This window comes from Chiloscyllium punctatum, chromosome 35 (genome assembly GCF_047496795.1).
Source record: "Chiloscyllium punctatum isolate Juve2018m chromosome 35, sChiPun1.3, whole genome shotgun sequence".
In the NCBI taxonomy this organism is placed as follows: domain Eukaryota; kingdom Metazoa; phylum Chordata; class Chondrichthyes; order Orectolobiformes; family Hemiscylliidae; genus Chiloscyllium; species Chiloscyllium punctatum.
Genome location: NC_092773.1, coordinates 63,214,659 through 63,236,301, shown reverse-complemented (window position 1 = coordinate 63,236,301; position 21,643 = coordinate 63,214,659). Strand labels below are relative to the sequence as shown.

Sequence of the window (21,643 nt, the reverse complement as noted above, 5' to 3'; positions counted from 1 at the left end):
GCAGAGGGATTGAATTCAAGAGTCGTGAGGTGATGTTGCAGCTGTACAGGACTTTGGTTAGGCCACATTTGGAGTACTGTGTGCAGTTCTGGTCGCCTCACTTTAGGAAAGATGTGGAAGCTTTGGAGAGGGTGCAGAGAAGATTTACCAGGATGTTGCCTGGAATGGAGAGTAGGTCGTACGAGGATAGGTTGAGAGTTCTCGGCCTTTTCTCGTTGGAACGGCGAAGGATGAGGGGTGACTTGATAGAGGTTTATAAGATGATCAGAGGAATAGATAGAGTAGACAGTCAGAAACTTTTTCCCCGGGTACAACAGAGTGTTACAAGGGGACATAAATTTAAGGTGAAGGGTGGAAGGTATAGGGGAGATGTCAGGGGTGGGTTCTTCACCCAGAGAGTGGTGGGGGCATGGAATGCGCTGCCCGTGGGAGTGGTAGAGTCAGATTCATTGGCGAACTTTAAGCGGCATTTAGATAGGTACATGGATGGGTGCTTAATCTAGGATAGAAGTTCGGCACAACATCGTGGGCCGAAGGGCCTGTTCTGTGCTGTATTGTTCTATGTTCTATGTTCTATGTTCTATGTTCTATGTTCTATGTTCTATGTTCTATGAAGAAGCATTCGGGTAAACACTATGAGGACATCTCCCATCAGTACAGAATCATTGAACTGAGAAGCCAAAGTTTGCAACGTTATGCTTTTTGCATCACGGCCTGCATTTTATTTTTAGAATTAAAAAAAAAGAATTAGCTCTGGCACACATCAGAATGGAAAGAGTTCCTGATGAAAAATGAACAAGACACTGTTGCTGTTTGCCATTTACTACGCTGTCATTGCGGTGATCTGCAATCCAGATATAGCATTCAGTTATGTTGAAGGGAATAATTGTGATATATATCAGTAATAAAAGTTATCGTAGGGATTTCATTTAAACGGCATTTAATCTTGTGGTTCACTGCCGTGTATTTTTTCTTGTCTCCAATTTCAGAACGTCTTGCTGGAAAGGTGAATCTTATTCTCGTTGAACAGCATTTATTTTCGAATTCAAGAATATATGTTCTCACTTCCACAACCAAACATTGACACAGATTCAATCTATTAAACTTGCCATGACTACGTTACAACATCTTTGATTCTTCACTCTGTCCGAATTATGTACTTCTTCGGCACATTTAACGAACTTTTTCACGCCGTGAACATTCTTTTCATTCTGAAGAATGGTCACCAGACGCTAAGTGTTACCTCTGCTTTCACTGCACAGACTTTACGATGCTGGGGTGATAACGGAATTATGGATTTCACGGGGGCAGTGATGGTTGCTGAAGTTTACAGGGTTTAGGTCTAAGAAGGGTAGGGTTGTAAAGGAATAGGGGAATACATTGCTAATTGGAGAGTGCATCAGAAACGCAGAAAATGAGTTTGTAAAGGAGGGTTTGTCTACTGAGGCAATAAGGTTGCAACTCAGTCACAGGAAAGGTGCAGTCAATTTATTTAACGTTTTCTATAAACGCCCCCCCCCCCCAAACCCCCACTCCCCCACCGCCCCACACTGCAGAAGAAACATGAAAGTATAGATTGAGCAGTAGATCTTACAAAGGTGCATCTGTAAAGAGTTGTTGTTTTGGTTGGCTTTAATTCCTCAATATTGCTTAAAACCTCCTTGGCACAAATTGTCTGGATGGAGCCGTTTGTATTGCATGTGTCCTGGAAGGATTGCTGATTTCGTATGTAGTTAGGCCGACTGGGGGTGGGGGGGTGTGGGTACATATTAGACTTGCTGCTAGGCAACGCGTCAGGCTAGGTGTAAGACATCTCGATATTTCAGTGACAGTAACAACAGCCTCACATTTACCATAACCATGGAGAGGGATAGGAGCAGGGAGTACGGGAAAGTACTTACTTGGAGGAGTGCAAACTAGACGGCTATTAGACAGGTGCTGATAATTATAGCCACTTGTAGATTATAATTCGAGAAAATTGTTCTCCAGGAAATGTACAAAACCAATGGGAGGCGCTTGTGGAGTACTTGCTGCCAGTGTTGAATATCTTTTCCCGTCTGTGGCATGCAAGGAATGGTAAGGTGATTGAACGTTGGACGACAAGAGGAGAGGAGCTTCTCATCGAAAGGAAGAGGGAAGTTTACTTAAGTTTGGGAAAGCAAGTATGTGGAACAGACTCAGAGGATTTCAGGGTAGCGAAGAAAGAACTCCAAAAGGAACTGAGTACAGCTAGGCGATGACATGAAAAAACCTTGGCTGGAAGGATTAGGGGAAACTCAAAGGCGTTCTGCACGTATGTAAGGCATAAGAGATTATCCAGACAGACGGTAGGAACGATCATGGATAGTGAAGTGAACATGTGCTGGAGTCTGAAGAGAAAGGGAAGGCTTGAAATGAAGTTTTTGTTTCTGTATTCACTAGGGAGAGGGATATTATTGATAGTGAGAGCACCGTGGAATTCGTTGGTAGAGTTAAACAAAGATATTCACGAAATGGATGTGCTGTATATTCTGGGAAGCGTCAAGATGGATATGTCGCCAGGGTTAGAAGAGATATGCCCAAGGTTACTGCAGAATGCGATGAATGAGATTGCTGCTCCTCTAACCATGACCTTTGCATCCTCACTCTCGACGAGTCTAGTACCTGCTGAGTGAAGGGAGGTGAATGTTGCTCCGCTATTCAACAAAATAAATAGTTAGGTCCCGGCCAATTACAGAGCAGTCAGTTTCATGTCTGTGGTAAACCAGTTACTGGAAAGGATTTTCCGAAATATCGGAGATATATTTTGGAAAGACATGGATTGGTTAAATTTAGTCAACATGGCTTTGTCATGGGTAGGGTATGTCTTACAAACGCTATAGAGTTTTTTGAGAACGTGGTGAGTCCAGTTGATGAAGGTTGAGCATGGAAATTCTGTATATAATTATCAGTAAAGCACTTGAAAAGGTTCACCACAGTAGGCATATTCAGAATGTTATGAGGTATGGGATACAGGCAAGTTTGGCTGTCTCAGTGCAGAATTGGCTGGCCACAACAAGGCAACGTTTGGTAGTAGATGGAAACCGTTCCTCCTTTAGGTGGGTGACAATTTGTGCGCCGCAGGGGTCTGTTACTGAGCCTATGATCTCTGTGGTTTGATGAGAGAAAATACTTGGTAGAAGAAGTGGAAGGGTGGATGAGTAAAAATGCTGATAACACTAAGGTTGCCGGTGTTGCCTATCGTGTCCTGGGCTGCTGCAAGCAACAACAAATCATTGACAGGATGCAGAGCTGTGATGAGAAGTGACAGATGGAGTTCACCCTGGAGAAATGCCAAGTGATTTATTTTGGAAGCTTGAATTTGAATACTGAGTAAAGATATAAGACAGAATTCTTCGCAATGTGGAGGAACAATTGGATATTGTGGTCCACGTACATTGATCCGTCAATTTTGCTACACAGATTGACAGCATTGTTAAGAATATGTATGGTGTTTTAGCTCTCATTTACGGGAGATTGATATTATGAGCCACGGTATATTGCTGCAACTCTATAAAATGTTGGTTCGACAACAATTGGAATAAATTATTCAATCTGGTGGCTTTGTTATAAGGAAGGATGGGGGTTGCTTACGGAGGTGGCAGAGGAAATTTATCAGGATTCTGCCAGTTATCGAGGGGCTGTCTTATGAAGCGATGTTGAGTGACCTCGGGCTTTTCACACTGGAGCGAAGGAAGAAAGGAACTGATTTGATAGGTGTGTGCAAGATAGTGACAGACATGGATAAAGTAGGTAACCAGAAACCTTTCCCTATGACAGAAATGGCTGTCACGAGGGTTATGATTTTAAAGTGGCTGGAGGATTGTGTGGGGAGATGTCAGACATGGATTCATTGCGCAGAGAGTCCTGGGTACTAGAATGAGTCCTGCAAGAGGTGGCAGTCGAGTAAGTGACATTAGGGAAAATTAAGCAGCAGCTGGGCAAGCACATGGATGGCAGTTAATTGAGCGGTGTGTATGTTACCTTGATATTGAATTCAGGGAAATGCTTGGTACAACATCGTGTTCTGAAGGGCCTATGCTATACTCTACAGTTCTGTGTTGTCTGTTCTGTGCTGCAAGAACTACTGACCATTTCCAAACAATTCCTTACGTTGTTACATTCTTTTTATTTTGTTGAACTTAAAAATCTGGATCAACATCCACCAATCTACATATTCTCTTCAACTGCGTCGTCTGCACGTTTCCTTTGACTGAATTAATGAACTGAACTCACATGGTAACGGCGTTTAAACTGTTTTTTCTGCCGATTAAGCTCTATACTTTTATCCTGGTCGATTAATGTTTACAGTAACAGTAGGACACGTGATCAACTAATAACTGGTTAAAAAGAAAAAAGGTTAATAATCTCGAATTACTATATAACTCCATCATTTTTAAAACGAAAACTATTCAAATAGTTGAACGTGAATCAAATAATAAGAATAATAATCAGATATGTTCTTGAATGCTTTCTGTTTCCCCCAGAATGGGAGTGTGCAACGTTTTTGCTTTCAATTGGTTTGGTCTCCACTGTATCCTTCCTCCATGACACTTGCCTGAGGTTCATCTGCATTAACGTTTGCTGTGCAATTTTGTTTTCGTCATTCTACTCTCCGAAAATGTTCTGCACTCTCCCCTTATTCTTTACCTTTTTTTCTTCTGATAACGGCACACATCAACAAAGTTGTTTGTTTTACATTTTCATTATCAGGTCAATTAGCAAGAAATAATAACATAAGTTGTAAGTATTTTACTGCACGCCAAGATAATTCGTTTGCCTGGCCAATTAATTGTAACTAGGAATTTTGTTTCAGCAATATTCCCGTTCTGTTCCACAAAAGAACCATTTCTTGTTTTCGCTATTTTTAAAAGTCACAGTGCGATATCATCGTGACTCTATCCAGCGTACTTCCAGTATCCAGAATAAGAGAATGGCTATGACTTTTTTTAAAGAGAAGGCAACAACGCCTCCTATCATTGAGGGGGTATTGTATGGCAGGACATCGATGGGTAATTTCTCTGAATGAGAATAACATCAGACAGTTAAAATCCATCATTTTTTCCAACTGCCATGTTCCCAAATCCTTCCATTTGTACTCAAGTGACCTAAGAGCTATGTGCTGTGCTTTTCCAGCAACACATTTTCAGCTCTCATCTCCAGAATCTGCAGTCCTCAATTTCTCCTTCGAGCTATGTAATCCGTGATCCAATATCCTCTCAACAAAGTGCAAAACAAAAAGATTCAGTTCTCTTTGCGTGCATGCAAGACATCTATACGCGCGTTTCTCAAGAAAAAGAAAATGTTTGACTAGATTAGGATATCGTTGGTTTGTCCAATGACCTCTTTTTGAATAGATTCGACATTTGTCATTGGTGCACTAACTGTATTCACACCTCTATTGTCTCACCAATATGGCAATGATAAGAGGCATGCATGTGTTGTCACGAAGCTGTTAACCTTAATCAGTTCCAACAAACCTTGTCAATTTGCTGAAAGCCAGCAAAACTTCTATTGGTGTACTCACTCTCTTTGTCAATCACTGTATGTCGCTGTCATACATCCGTGCACACAAACCACCTCCCACATCACTTTTTAACCATCTGGCTCAGCATCCCCATTTCAAAATGATTATGTCTTTTGCACCGAACATTGTAGTTATTCTAATAATTTCTCGAGGAAGATTTGGTCACCCCAGCTGTATCCCTGGCTGTTTGGTGTCCATGGCAGTGGCGGATCTCCTGGTCATCATCACTGATGAAAGACGCAACCGAACCACTGGCATTTATTGGAGTTCAGTTTCATGTCGTTCACACCTATCTGCAGTCTGCGGACTCCTTTAATATGTGGATCATAGACTGTTTTATCTGGTTAACAAGTGCTTTCAGCTTTGATCGATTTGTGTCCATTGGATAGAAGAATTTGAGAATTAATTATGGCACCGATGAAACAGCTCCCTGGATCATCGGAATAGTCTGCCCACTGAGCTCTCCAAGCAATATGTTCTCGTATTTCATATTTGAGTCTCTGGCCATAATTGACGATGTTTCCTGATTCGGCTTTGTCACATTAATATTTTACAAGCCACCAGCATATTGCTTAGTTCTCGTAATTTTTACTTCTTGCCTGTCATTTGTGGTGATTTTACTGCTCACTGCACTTACCGTTAGGCATATGATAGTGGCTATTCGAGCTCGCAGAAGCCTCTGAAATCAGACAAATTGAGACTTTCAGAGCGAACCAGAGATGGACAAACGCAGAAAATCCATTGTTTCACAGTATTAGGCACGTTATATTTTATGACCGTAGTTTACGTCTGGATTGCAAAGGTTGCTTATTACACCGGTTCTGATTTTAGTGACTCAACATTTACTTTCGAAGAAAATACGCGCATGCTTCAGTTTCTGTGTTCGTGCTTTAATACTCTCATTGATGCGGGAACACACAATAGGTTGAGAGAGGTGTGAAAGAGCGTGTTAGCGCGGATAAAATGATCTCAGTCCGAGCCCAGAGGGCGGTTCGACAATCGGTAATTTATTAAAGTGTTTCACTCCGGCGGAGACCAACCGAGGTCCGAATCTCGATCGCTCTCCCGTTCCACGCGCGATGTTACAAGTTATATACTTCATGAGTCAGGATGTAGGAGATTGGGTATGAATGAGTGTGAATGGTGGCAATCATGGCTGGAGTATGTGGGAATGTCAAGCTTCCTGCCGTCCTCGGAGAGTCGGCAGCATACACAAAAGGTGTGCTGTTTATCTTTACGTAAATGGGTCCGGGTGCTATCTGCTTGTCTCTCCGTGAGGGCTGGAGGCTAGCACCCCACTTTGTTACTTCCAAAGTGTCTGTTAGATTCATCCTGTTCGTTTGGTGTTTGCCTTTTGTCTAAGACTGTTTTGCATAATCAGGTTATGGGTGTGTGTCAGTTGGAGACTTGACGAGATTATAAGGTGGGTTTCAATCTGTGAGTCATGACCATTGTCTGGAGCCCTGACTAGTGTCTGGTCCGTTGTGTATTCGGATCTGTCTTTGGGCCCCCCTTCTCCCGATCATGTGGTCGGGCTGGCAGCTGCTGTTTTAGAATGAATACTGTTTGCTTTAAAATGGATACTGCTGGCTCTCCCGATGTGGGCCTTGCTCCACGGTAAACACGGGGCAGTTTATCACCCCTCTTCAGTTCCCCCTTTTTGCAAGGGGTTGGCCACGTCCACACCCCCGAAGACGACATCTTAAAAGCTATTACCCTGCCGGTACATTCCCTGGCCGTCATGCTGCAGTCATGGGGCCTTTGGATAGTCCCAGGAGATGGTTACATTAGTTCGCGCCCCGTGAGCTCGTGGTGTCTGATTGCTCGCCAGGAGTCCATGGCGTGAAGCATGGCCTTTCGTTTCTTATGTTGGCGGCATGAGTGACATGCCACCAAGAGCCAGGCCAGAGCTAGCAGTAACTGTACCCACACGATGACATGGGAGATGATTCTGACCCAGGGGTGTATGTTGACATTCAGGCCCCAGTTCCAAACCCTCTGGGCCCAGCCCTGGGTCTGCCAAGCCGTCTCTGCAACCTCCTCCACGTCTTTGATATTGGCTTGGAATTGATGGTATAGCTTTACTGAGTGACCCACCCGTGTCCTAAGTACCCGCAAGACCTCGGCCAAATGTTGGATGGAGATTGTTCGGGCTCCTGGTACTCCCTAAGGGTGTTCCTGAATTCCTCGGCGGCCTGTATAGACTTGGGCTCCCGACGTCGGACCTCCGAGATATGGGCTTGTCCAATCGTCACTGGGCACCGAGGGGTGAAGCAGAACTCGTGCTGGGGAATCGGGCATTGCAGTCCGCTGAACCAGAAGGACGTTTCAAAGGTAGAGACACAATATTGTCCCCTGCCACCATACCCCGCCCTAGTGAAGTGGGGCCCCGTGGGTTCGATCTCAAGGGTGCAGCCCTGTCTACGGTTGAACCCGCATTCCACTGTTTCACTCCGCCGTAAGGGGTGGGGGCAGATTGTGATTGCCCCTCGCCGTTTGCAGCCTGCTAGCGGCACCCCGTGTACTGAGCCGTCTCGGGAGATGGCTGTGTCGTGTGCCATAATATATTTGAGGGAGGTGTTTTCCCGTATTACTCCAATGTTCTCGATGTGGAACAGCGGAAATGGTCCAGACCCCGGGGTGACCACTGGGATCATCCCGACTCCCGTTGCCTCACTGACCTCACAGTCGGGAATCACCGGGTACACCCGGGTCATTCCCTTCAGGGTCCGGCTATCAAGTGTCCCGGAGCGTCCTGCGAGTGAGGCCAGTTTGGTGCTATCGATCCAATCGGGCACCTCCCCCCTTTGTATCAGATCCAGGTTATGTCGGATCTGGGCTACCATCCATAGGCCATACGCATGGCACAGCTGCCCCTCCTGAATGTGAGCCGTATTTTCCCTTTCCCGATCAATAAGGCGGTTGATGGTGTGGGCATGTGTCTCCAGGACTGCAATGCCGTCGAGCTGAAGGTGTGCTCCCTCTTGCCCCAGAAATGCCTGTTCTGCCTGGTGTGTGAGGGATCTCGCTAACAGGTCTCTCATCACCCCTTTTCGCTGTTCGATTTTCTCGTTAAGGCCCTGGATATCTAGCGAGTTTTCCACGGATGTTCCTGTGTTGAGTCCTGTGAGGGCATCAATGATAATGTCCTGTCTGTGTCGTTGTATGTTGTGTATGTCGGTTCAATAGTGGGTTGCCCCCATGGCATCTATAGCCTTCTCTGTCACCTCTGTTCCCATCATGGTTTATAGGCTGAGTACCTGTGTTGTGCAATATTCTGGTACCCGGATGCCTGATATATTGACCAGCACGGGCATGACCTCGTGTCGGACGTTACCATAAAGGACTTCCCCCTCCTCCCATAATACCAGTCCCCCCGCGGGCCCCGGCCTCAGAGAGGGGCATGGTAGTATCGCGGGAGTCGTGGTTGTTGGTGGTGTGGTTGGGGGGGGCGAGAAACACAAATACAGAGAAATCACGGCGGCATTGGTCGGTTCATAGTAACCGCAAGCAGACAGCTCCCACATCGCGAACGCGTCGAAAGCTGGGGCCGAAGTGAGGTCGTCTGGCATAGCGCACATCGTTCCGAACATGCACCCCCACCAGCTCCGTAGCCTCTGCACGTCGTAGGCAGGTTGCTCGTGGGTCGCGCTCCGACGTGCAGAGTAGGCAGATGGTCTGTATGTCCGGGAGGCGTTGAAAAATGTGTCGACCTCGTCAGGCTTATCCCTCGCAGGGATGCAGATGGCACTGGATGCCTTGAAGGCAACGCCATGGCGGTAGAAGTTGTCTGAAGCTCCGGAGGAATAGGGAACAAGTCCTATGGCGAAGAGGAGGAGGTGGTGGACGGTGCACCGGTGGGACATCATCTGTGAAAGAAAAGAGAAATGGAGAGAGAGAGAGAGAGAGAGAGAGAGAGAGAGAGAGAGAGACCCTCGTCAGGGTGTATGATCAGTAAACGTACATGTGTTCTGTGGCCCCCTCCCCCCCCTTCCCTGGACCGGTCCACCACTGTTGCTGTCAGGGGAGAAAACGTTAAAATCTCGTCAGGCATGTCCGGGGGGTGCGGGTGAGCAGGGGAATAAGTCGGTGGTGACTTCCAGTCAGGTGGCTGGGCCGAAGTTCCGGCCATTCCACACATTGGCCCCGTGTGGTTCGGGACGGGGACCACAGACGAAGTCTTTGTCGTCCATCCAGTCGGGGCCTGTGGGAAAGGTTTAATTTGGGACCAATGTTTCCACCTGCCCTTCCCCTCCATATCGATGCAGGCGCAGGTGTCGCTGGTGAGGATGATCTCGTGCAGCCCCAGGCAACGTGGGGCGAAGCCGGGCCGGTCGGGGGGCGGCCCAGACCAGGACTTTGTCCCCAACGCCCGTGACAAAAACCCGGCGGCTCCATGCTGTCATGTAGTCATGGACTACCCCAAAAGCGTACTGGCTGTCGGTGAAAATATTCACCAGCTTGCCCTCTCCCATGCGGAGTGCTGCCATGATGGCGACCAGCTCCACGACTTGGGCTGAGGTATCGCCGTCTCATGTCCCTTGTTCTCGGGTGGCCCCGGTGTCGTCGACCACTGCCCAACCCGTCTGGTAGGACCCCTCAACCAACCGGCGTGAGCCGTCAACGTCTAGGACCAGGTCGGGGTCCGAGATAGGACTATCGGCAACGTAGTCCTCCTCAGCCGAATCCATGACGGCCTGGCAGTGGTGGGGTTCCCCTACAGTTATAATCCCGTCCCCGGGGTTCGTTCCCGTGTCCCTAACTATTCTAATGGATTGGTCCTGGAAGGAGGACTGCCTCCCAGGTTGCCCTACGGGCATCAGAGACCGTGCGGAGGCGTCCTGTATTCAGGAGCTCCACTATAGTGTGTCCGGTGTGCAGGATGATCTGACCGGACATGGTGACCGGCTCGCACACACGGGCGGCCCATACCGTGGCGGATACCCGTGACCGTGTCCGGCCGTGGCATGTCGGCCATGGCCAACATACGATCGAGAGGCAGGGTCTTGCTACCCTGGCTAAGGTCGTGGCCCAGGTATCGGACTGTGGCCAGGCCGATCTGGGCCTTTGAGGGGCTGATTTTAAAACCTGCCCGGGCGAGGGTGCGGAGGACGGCGGTCAGGGCTCCGAGGTGGGAGCGCGAGTCCGTGGATGCGATCAAGAGGTCGTCCACGTTCTGTAAGAGGGTGCTAGAGTAATGGGATAGGTCGCATTCCTCGAGGGTCCGACTCATGACCCTATGGAAAATGTTGGGGCTGTTGTGAAAGCCTTGTGGCAGCCGGGTCCATGCGTATTGCCTGTCTCGCAGCATGAAGGCAAACTTGTCCTGAGAGTCACGATACAGCGGGATGGACCAGAAGCCGTTTGACACGTCCAGGACCGTAAAGATCCGGTGGGAAGGCTCTAGGCCGTTAACGATGGGGGACGGGCTGGCAACAATGGGGTGCTCTTTAGGTGTGACCCGGTTGAGTACCGTATAATCGATGGTGAGCCGATAGCTCCCATCCGGTTTATGGTCTGGCCATATGGGGGAGTTGGTAGTGGACACCGTGGGTCGCAAGACACCGCGACCGTTTAGTTCGGCCACAATGACCTATGTGGCGCGCAGCACCTCGGGTTTGATCGTGTACTGTCGGTGCGGGGGGTGTACAGGTCCGAGTATCCGTTTGGGAGGGGAATGGACAAGGCGGCAGTCCTGCTTGCTCATGGCCCAGACCTCCGGGAACAACTGGCAGACTGTTCCGAAGGCGCCGTCTCCGGGCCAGTCCCGGGTGATAGGGACACAGGGCGCGAGTGCAGCGACTGATCTAGTGGGGACCCATCTACCCTCAAGGGCGCTTTTATGGGATTTGCGGGAAGTCCCAAGAGGTGCCTGTGGAACGCATCCACCACCGCTCCCAGTTCACCAGGCAGGTCAATGCCCAGGATTATCCCTTCCGTGTTCGGGCAAACCCAGAAGTGGACGGGGAGGAGGATGTCACCGATTTCCAGGCTACGGCGGGCCACAACCGATCAACCCCCACCCCCGTGATGGAAATGGAGTGATGGGTGGAAGGGAAGTCGAGGTCGGTGAGGGAGACAGACGCCCCCGTATCTATCAAAATGTTGCATCGGCGACCCCCAAGCGATGCACAAGCCCAGATACGGGGGTCAGCTCCCTCGGCGGGGGCCGACGCTACTCAGTCCTTACGCCGGGCGAGTAGCTGTTAGAGCTCAAGCAGCTGTCCACGACTGAGCTGAGCCCAGTCGGGGGGGGGAATGCTTCGGGCTAGGGCTGCGGGGTTCGTGGGGGTTTTGCGGTCATGGGTAGCCGTTGGTTCCCTGCTTGGGGGTTCCTTGTTCACTGGAGTGTGAGGGGCGCCGACGGTGGGCATGCCGCGGTGGGGAACGGCCCCGGTGCTGACCCGGGCTGTCCCTGCCCTGGCCGGGGCTGCACCCTCCCAAGTCGGGGTCTCCGGGGCGTGGGAAGGAGAGTGGACAGTTAAAATTGTAGTGACCCGTCTGTCTGCAGCGGGAGCAAACGAGCTGCCTGTGTGTTGAAAGTGCCGCAAATGTGGCCGGGGCTTAGTTATCGAGAGACATGGCCCAATTCTCGAGCTCCCTGAAAGAGACGTAGGGTTCCAGGCCTGTCCGGAGGACAGCCAGGTGTGTGGGGCCTAACCCATCCTTATATAGCTGGATAAATGCGGGGTTCTGCCGGTCAGCATCGGGGATCCCGCTCTGCACCTGGAAGGCCTCGAACTGACGGGCCCCATATTCCTGAGCACCCTCGCCGCGTTTCTGGGTGATGGCCACAATGGCATTGCAGTCGACCGGCGTGTGGCCGAGAGCCTCGCTGACATCGGCCTTAAAGTCCCCAAGAGCTGCCTCCTGCTCGCGACGGCTGTCGCTGAGGTCAGTGCACCAGGACCCATTCTGGTGCGCAGGTCGCAGCCTGGACCACAGGTTCTCCGGGAGTTTGGTCCGCACCAGACCGGCCACGTCGCTATTGTGGAGGTTGTGGCAGATCTGCATCTCCCTTAGCCGCTGCCAAAATTCAGCATTGTTGTGGCGGGGCTTGAGGGTGGGGAGCCTGTCCAGGAGTTTCATGGTATCACCCGTGGTTAAGGAGATGCATGTCATTTTAAGGCGGGGGTTGTGGGTTTGGGACGCTGGTATCCCCTTCTCCCCACCTCCGGGGGAATTTTCAACTCCAACCGGGGTGGCACGGGCCCCGCCCAGTCCCAGGTGAGGGACGGCGGGGCGCTTGGAGCGCCTGGGCTTCGAGGTGTTTTGAGGCCTGTTTCTGATTATCTTGCACGTATAGTTGTACCTTGCCAGCGAGCCTAACATGTGCCTGAAGCACAAGGATGCAGGCTTTCTCGTATCTATCCCTTTTCTGGCGGACCCACCACTCCCGCTGGGCATCCAGCGGATCGGCGGGACGCCTGCTCGATCGGAGCATAGCCTTGATGACCTTTTTATTCTCGTCAGCTATGAAAAGAGTAAGGGAGCCTTCCAGCTCCCATTCTAAATCACCTGCTGCGCAGCCAGCCATGTTGGGGGTGGGGCTTAATGGAAAGAGGACTTAGAAATAACAACACTACCAGCGTGGGAGCGCAAAAGATTTAACTGGCGCTAACTTATTCACCTCCCAGTCGGAGAGCCCACTCCCTGAAATCGGACCTCAGCCCCCTGGTCGACGAAGGCAGGTGTGGGTTAGGTACAAACGGGGCGCGTGTCTATACCGGATCGCGCGACCCCGGGTTACTGTGAGTCTCACTCTCACTGCCTAATGCGCAACGACCGTGCGTGCCCCGCGAACACCGGGCGTGAACCAGAGGCCCGTGTGTAAGGAGTGGGGGGGGGGGGGGGACGCCGTGAGCGCAGACCACTAGAAAACAAAAATGAAATAAAAAGGGCGAGGCTGGCAGCTGCTGTTTTAAAATGAATACTGTTTGCTTTAAAATGGATACAGCTGGCTCTTCCGATGTTGGCCTTGCTCCACGGTAAACAGGGGGCGGTTTATCACCCCCCTTCAGTTCTATAACACCTTCTCTTGTCTTCTTTCCTTTTTCCTGAACAGTGGCGCCGGATTTACTGTTTTCCAATCTGCTCGAATTGCCCCAGAGTTAAGCGAATTTGCAAGATTACTGCCAGGACACCTGTTATTTCCCCCGCCAACTCTTTTATTATCTTGGGATGCATTTAATCAGCGACAGGAGACTGTGTATCTTTAGCTGCATTAGTTTGCCCAACGCTAGCTTTTACGAAATAAAGATTGTTTCCAGGTGCTCACCGACATCCAACTCTTTTCAATTACTGGCATGTATTAGTGTCTTCCACTGTGAAGAACAATACAAAATGCCTCAGCCATTTCATCATATCCCATAACTAAACGCCTAAAGGACCAACGTTCACTTTAACCACTCTTTTTCTTTATTTGTCGAAAGATCTGCTAAATGTCCTTATAATCTGTGCGAGTGTATTTTTCTCATCTTCTTTCTTACGGTTATTTACAGCACTATTGTGGCATTCTGTTGACCGAGAAAGCTTTCCGAATCTTCCAGTTTCATGCTCATTTTAACCACTTTGTATGCCTTCTCCTTGAATTTGATGTTCTCCCTTATTTCTTGAGACAACCATGCCAGATTACACCTTTTCTTGCTGTCCTTCCTTTACATTGGAATATAATATTGCTCATCACTTTGAAAAATGTAATTGAAAGCTTTGCTCATCAGCTGACCCACCATAGTTTTTTTTTTGTTTTGAGTCTACTTTGCCAGGCTCTCCCCGTTCTATCGTAGAGCCCCTTGCATATGCACAGGGATCTGGCACTGGTTTTTAACTTCACACTCTCCATCTGCATTCTCAATTCAACCATACTGTGATCACTCCATCCAAGCGGATCCTTAACGATGATGTATTTGATTATTCCTGTCTCACTACAGAGGACCAGACCGACAATAGCAGGCTACCTCGCCGTTTTTTTGACATATTGTTCAGGAAAACCATCACGATTAAATCCAACAACGTCCTCCTCAAGGCAACACAGACTGAGCTAGTTCGACCAATCTACATGTCGATTAAAATCCCCAAAGTTAATATCCGGCCCATTTTGACCAGCATTACTTTTTTTTTTGTGTATTCACCTCCACAATGTAATTATTTATTTGGTGGTCTACACACTAAACCTATCAGTGAAAGTTTCTTCTTTGAATTTCTAATTTCCAACAAAATGGATTCAAACTCATTCTCTATCGAACCTATACCATCTCACAGTACCGCGTTGAAGTTGTCCTTGAATATCAGACTCTCCTGTCTGTCCTTTCTAAAAGTCTGAAAATCCCGGATATTTAACTCCCAGTCATGACCACCCTGTAACCATGTCTCCGTAATGGTTACTAAAACATATTAATTCGTAATGATTTGTGTCTTTAACTCGTCAACCTTGTTCCAATTGCTACAATCATTTGATAAACGGTCTTCATGATAGCTTTCTTAGCCTCATGATTTCCAACAGCTTTCATAACATTCCTAAATAATCCTTTCTTTTTACATCTTTCTTCTCCTCAACTATCCACTTACGTCCTCCCTCCTAAGTCACCAAGGGCCCAAACACATCTTCCAGATGAAGAAACACTTTGCCTGCACTTCACACAACCCTGTCCACTACATTCACTGCTCGCTATGTTGTCTCCATTTTCTTGGGAAATGAAGTGCGGACTGAGTGACTGCTTTTCAGAAAATCCAAGTTCCATCTTCAAGAAAGACCCTAACCTACCACTTCCCAGCCACATTAGCGGCCCAGCCCGTTCCTTGGCCAACATCTCTGTCTCAGGTTTACTGCAGTGTTCCGCAGAAGCTCAGTACATGCGTGAAGAACACACATTGCATTTTTCATTTGGGGATGCTGCAGCCCTCCAGATCCATCAATTTCAATACTTTTAGGTCCTGAACTCATCCAACACCTTGCCCTCCACCTCACACACCACTCCTTGTCATGACATATGCAGCCATTACACACTATCTATGTTTGATCACAAACAGTCTCCATAAAAAGCTACTCACCCTCTCAGCTTGATCATTATACATTAGATTACCCAATTCTTCTTCTCACTCTTTGAGTTCTACACCAACCTACCGTTTACTTCTGACACCAACCACACCACCCTATCTTCTGCAGATAGGTCATAATTTCATAGGTTTCATCAGTTCTGAGGAAGAGTCACTGGACCGGCAATGCTAACTCTTATTTCTCCTCTCAGATGCTGCCAAATCTGCTAAGCTGTTCCAGCACCTTCTTCTTTTGAACCTGTTCCGTGGTGTAGATCTCTGTCTCAGGCCATCTGACACTGTGAATGATGGAGGAACAAAGGTCGTGCGTGTGCCCTTTTGGTGCCCTGAGATCGTCCGTGCTCAATGATCCTCTGCACCGAAGACAGTACTCTGTTCCTTTTGAAAACTTCTCTTGTCGATTCATCCTATTGCAATCTGAGCCATTGGCATCAACTTCTTAAGTCTATTAATGCAGCAATAATTTGTATGGGATTTGTCACGCAGTTCTATTTTGAATGCGATCAACAACAGAAAGAGAGAGAGAGAAAAAATTCTCGTGCCAAATCTGAACAGACTGGAGTTTCTGCACGAGGTTGAACTTAGTGACTTTTTTTTCAGATAGATAACACTAAAACCCTTTCTCATTGTGACAATCAAAGCAAAAGGATTTATAGGCGCAAAGGCTGAAGCAGTTTTTTCCACATATAATACCTGAATGATCTCCCTCCAGTGTGATAGTACAGTTGTATCAGTAAATGGGATAACTGAGTGAATTACCTTACATATGCAGCCGGGGAACAGTCCTTGTGTGGTAATATATGGGTACAGAATGCAGGGACGAGCGACTGAGAGTTTTTTGAGCCGTTTCACATCGCGACGGTATTGGAGGTAACGACAGTATAAAATTGGGCAAATGCTGATATCCGAATGGGGTTGTGTCTCACGTTGTTTTGTGAGACTACAGAAAAAATTACACGTGTTCTGACCAATGTTTTACATTCATTTTTGGCCACCTGGGAGTGGGTACAGGATTTCAGGACTACTAACGTGGTTCCAGTTTTCAATAAGGCTGGCGGAGATAATGCAGCAAATTACAGAGCAGTGAGTCGAACATCACATGGAGGGAAACTTTTGGAGAAGCCTCTTAAGGAACGAATTAATTGCAACTTCTTCAGAGAAAGTTTGACCCGCGAGAGTCAGCATGGTTTTGTCAGAGGAATTCATGCCTGACATGTGGATTATTTTTTTTAAGGAAGTGATCAGATGTGTCAACGAGGATAGTGAAAAGGATTTAGTTTATGACGATTTTAGAAAGCCTTAGACAAGTTCCCACAACGGAGACTGGTAAGAGCGTTAATACAAAAGGGATACAGGGTCACGTGTTAAGTTGGATCCAAACTTATTTGGGTGGTTGGAGACAAAGGAAGGTGCTGTTTCTGAGACGTGGAACTGGTATTCGGTGGTGTACCACAAGGATCAATGCTGTTTCTCTTAATGTTTGTGATTGCACATAAACAGTAAAGAAATAATGTTGGAGAAATGATAAGAAAATTTGCGGAGGATATGAAGATTGGCTAGGTGGTGAACAGTGAGGAAGGAGATCTTAGGTTCCAGGATTTCAGACGTGGATTTGTCAAATGGGCAGATAGGGGAGCTGAAAATAACAATAAAAACATCAGGCGTTGCATTTCGTAAGTAACACGTCATGGGAGTACTCAAAGAATGGTAAGTCACTGGCAAACCCAAAGGAAGAGAGTGACTTTGCATGTGGGTCCACAGATCTGTGAAGCCAGCAGAATATAGTAGTTAAGAAGACAAGCTCGGCTTTATAAGTCAAGGCAAAGATTATGAGAGGAGGAAAATAGGTGTCACATGTAGAAAAGTTCGTGAAGAAAGCATTTGGCACGCTTGCCTTCAATCGTCGGAACATTGATTATTGAAGTTCATATGTCATGTTCTGGCTGTACAGAACATTAGTGGAGCCACATGTAGAATACTGCTGACAATTCCGATTACCTTCAGCAGGAAAGATATTGTGCAACTTGAAAGAGTGCACAAAAGATTTACAAGGATGTAACACTGTCGAGAGGGCTTGAGTTGTAAGGAGAGAGTGTTTGAGCAGGGGCTTTTCCCAGCAGTGTTCCAGGCTGGTGTGTAAACTTCTAGACATTTATAAAATCATGACTGGGGTTGGATCGGTGACTGGCCTAGACCTTGTTTTTACCCAGGATGGTGGAATTCAAAACGAGAGGGCACAAGTTTAACGCATTTCACACACACACACGAAACAAGGGACAAAGTGTGATAGAGAGATATTTGGATTTCCAACAGACATCATCTCAGCTTAGTCTTCGATTTAAAAAAAAATAATAGGCATGTACGTGGTGAAAATAATTTGAAAGGTAAACGGTGAAGAGAACGTTAAGGATATAAAAATGGAGTGATGCTGTGATGAGGAATTTTGTGAATAAAATATTGACCAATGCAGTATTAAGTGGAGAATGAGATGTTCGCAGGAACATTCAATACTGACCCTTTTAATTAAATTACATATTGCAGGACTCTGATTTACAGAGGGATCTGGCTGTCCTGCTTTGTGGATCACATTGACATGGTCTGCCGGGTTAACAACTGATTAGGAACGCAATAAGTCTTTTTATTCATTTGTTCAGCAATGACTGGGCCAACATTTATTTCCCCATTCCGATCAGTACTTGAGACGGTGAAAGCCTGATTGAAACACTGCATTTCATGATGTCTTTTTTTTGGAGAAACGAAATGTTGCAGTTATCAAATTGCAGCTTTCTCTTTTCCTGTTCACAGATTAATGTTCAAGTATTCAGTTGATATCAGAGAATGCAGATTTTCTCCAGCAATTATGCTTGTGTTTTAGATTTCCTGCATCCACATTTTTTCCTTAGCTAGTAACTTGAATGATCTCATGTTATGGGGAATGGAATGTTGCAAGCTGTCAAGCTTGTGACAGAAGATTCAAACTGAATGCTGGCAAGTTCATCATCATCTTTCCGAAATAGATCAGCTGAGTTGGGAATAGAGTCAAAAGGTGTGGTGCTGGTCAAGCAGCATCCGGGGGGCAGGAAATTCGATGTTTCGCATACAAGATGTTCATCAGGAATTCTTGAATCGTCGATTCCCTTGCTCCTTAGATGTGGCCTGACAGGCTGTGATTTCCAAGTTCTACACATATTGACTTTGATCTTCAGCATCTAAAGTTATCACTTTCTGTTGAGGTGCGATACAGTCAGGTACTGTTCCTGAGATGTAATAACGTGATCGTATGACAGAGTGAATTTGTAGTTGAAAACGTATCTGTGAATCAATATTATTCTCCCGCTCCCACTCTGCCAAGGACAGGCTGTTTCGATGGAGCGTGTTGTTACAGCCAGTCAATTTGACAGTTGTGCATTTGGCAGGTCGCGAAAACGTGATTTCCCAATTCGTTGTCGAGACTCGAATACGATACGGAGACGTTCGGTCATGGGTCTACCACGGCCTAAATTTGAAAGTGGGTTTGCATGTTTGCAGGTGCATAGTCGGTGTAATGTATATTTGCGTCTGAAAGTGTAACCAGTTTTATTTTCTGATGGGTTTTAAAAATGAAGCGATCAACAGAATGTTGATTTTCATTTTTCTTTGATAATGTAAATCTGAACAAAAACATGAATTGTTGGTGAAACTTAGCAGGCCTGACAGCGTCTGTGAAGAAAACTGAGTTAAAGTTTTAGATCGACAGAAACCCGTTACTTATACATTTCTATATTATAATGCTGGGAAATTATCAGTCTTATCTGTTGAATCAGGATTTTTATCAAAATATCTCAATGACAGACAACCGTCACCTTTACAAATTCAAAAGGACATTATTGACTGTAATGCTGTTTCCGTTGCTCTCAGCTGGTGAAAGGCTGTGCTTAAATGATTGCCTTCTTTCCTTTCCTTTCTCTCGGTTTGCAGCAATGTCGAATGGAGAATTGGTCCTTTCAGTGTCTAACTCAGCATGTGTCTCCATATGTCTCTCTTTGTCTCTGTGCATCCACCTCACCCTCTTCCTGTTTCACATTCACCGACACTCTGTCTGTCCATCCAGCTCATTACCTATTTCGGCTCTATGAAATCTCTGACATTTCCAGACAGTTTGAGTGTGGAGCTGCTAAGAGGCTTTTTGTCCACCGACTGGAGTGCATTGAACTGGGCTCACATTCTCCAGATAATGTTTCTGCCACTTCAAACCAGGCAAGGCGACACTTCTTCCTCAAACAATTATGACTGTTTCGAATTCAAAATAGAATTCCGAATCCACCTGGAAAAAAACAATTACAAATAAGGAAGCACAACGATGTATATACTGTTGGTTTAAATATATGAATGGTGACATCAGAGAATGAGAGTGATCAGCTGATGGTATCTCTGCCATTACCACAAAATTCCCCGGCAAATCTGCAGCGTCTCCTGCCTCATCTCGTTGTCCCGACCTCACTGGGAATGAAGGAGAGGGAATATAAGATGAGGAGAAGCAGAAGTGCTTGTGCAATAATGGAAAGAAACCACAGACATAAGTAATAGTTCGGAATATAAAAAAACTGGCATTCACCGTTGGAACTTAACCTGGATCACCAAATCATAACAGCGTTAAACTCCAAAACGACGCTGAGTTACTTTCGTGAAGACCTGAGACACCAAGCCCAAATATGAACACAACAAGTAGGCACTGCTGGGAATTGAACCCAGGATCTCCTATTTACGAGACAAGCGCTTTAACCGACTAAGCCACGGTGCCACCAGCACAAGGTGCTTATTCATCTATATGTGAAGTTGCTTAACCACTTCCTCACAGTAGTTGGACATGTGTTTTCGGATCAGTGTTGCTCACAGAGAATTGCAATCAATCCTCGAATTTTCAAATACAAACAGTTTAAAGCTGGAAATTCTCCACTGAAAAGGCACAGAAAAACATAATCTCTTCTTGCATTCATTTAAATCTGGTAGTTTCGCCTGGTTAAAGTGACAGGAGAAAGAGGATGTGTTCATTCTATCGGGGCCCATGAACCACGTTAATACACACAGAGGGGACCTCACATCAAGAGGAACAAGGTCATTGTGGTGAATTGACGAGGTGCAATGTGCAAGTAAGTATAAACATTGGGCAGTAAAAGCTGACCCAATGGCACCGACATTGAGTTTTGCACCATCAGTTCGGCGCTCACTTCCTGCCTTATGCCTCCCAGGCATCATTGTCTATCGCTTTATTTTACTTGTCTTCGTCCACGTCTCAACTTACTTCAAATGATTGCAGATGTCTGATGGGAACCTTTAAATTTTCGAAACGGATTCCTGGAGTATAGTTGTAACTCAATGGGAAAGGATTCACTGCATATCCAGAATTACCACAGTGATGGAGGGGATGAATTACTTTCCTGAAACTTTCAACTACTCAGCAGACATGTAGCCATGATACCGCTCGTGGGGAATTTCCAGGATTTACACTCAGTGACACTGAAGGATCAGCGAGATACATCCAACTCAGAAAGGTGATATGATTGGAGGGGAACTTGCGCTGGTCGTTTCCCGTGTGTCTGCTGCCTTTGTCATTATATACGAATGGAAACGATTACTGACCGATTCTGGCAGGACCTGGGTGTGTGCTCTGCATGCAAGCAAGAATTTGTTTTCATTCTAATAATTCACAAAAAGAGAAATAAATCTTCATTACTTGAGTGGGAATTATATCCAGGTCTGTGCAATGCAAACTCGGACTCCTTATCAGGGACCTCCTGTGATGCTGACCGTAAAACTTACAACCTGACTTGTAGACAATAATGTGTCTGCCATTGACTCCATAACAAACTTCAGTTGCAAAGTTGCTCTCTCCAGGTTTCGAAAAAGTTCATATCATTGCAATGGATTTCACTGTGAAAAAGCGGAGCTGTGATAATCTGATGTTCAGCAGATGTACTGCAGGATGGCACAGAACAGGCTGGTGGTCACAGGGCCTCATTTTGACGCGCTGGTCTCCGGTGAGCGGGCAGCACCGGTAAGGGT

The 21,643-nt window shown here is 46.8% G+C and overlaps 1 non-coding gene across 1 annotated transcript; it reads right to left on the bottom strand.

Annotated features, from left to right (window-relative positions):
* Positions 1-20,307: 20,307 nt before the first annotated feature.
* trnat-cgu (transfer RNA threonine (anticodon CGU)) lies at positions 20,308-20,381 on the bottom strand. The gene has a single exon. It is a non-coding gene; the product is annotated as a tRNA-Thr (tRNA).
* Between the last annotated feature and the right edge of the window lie 1,262 nt (positions 20,382-21,643).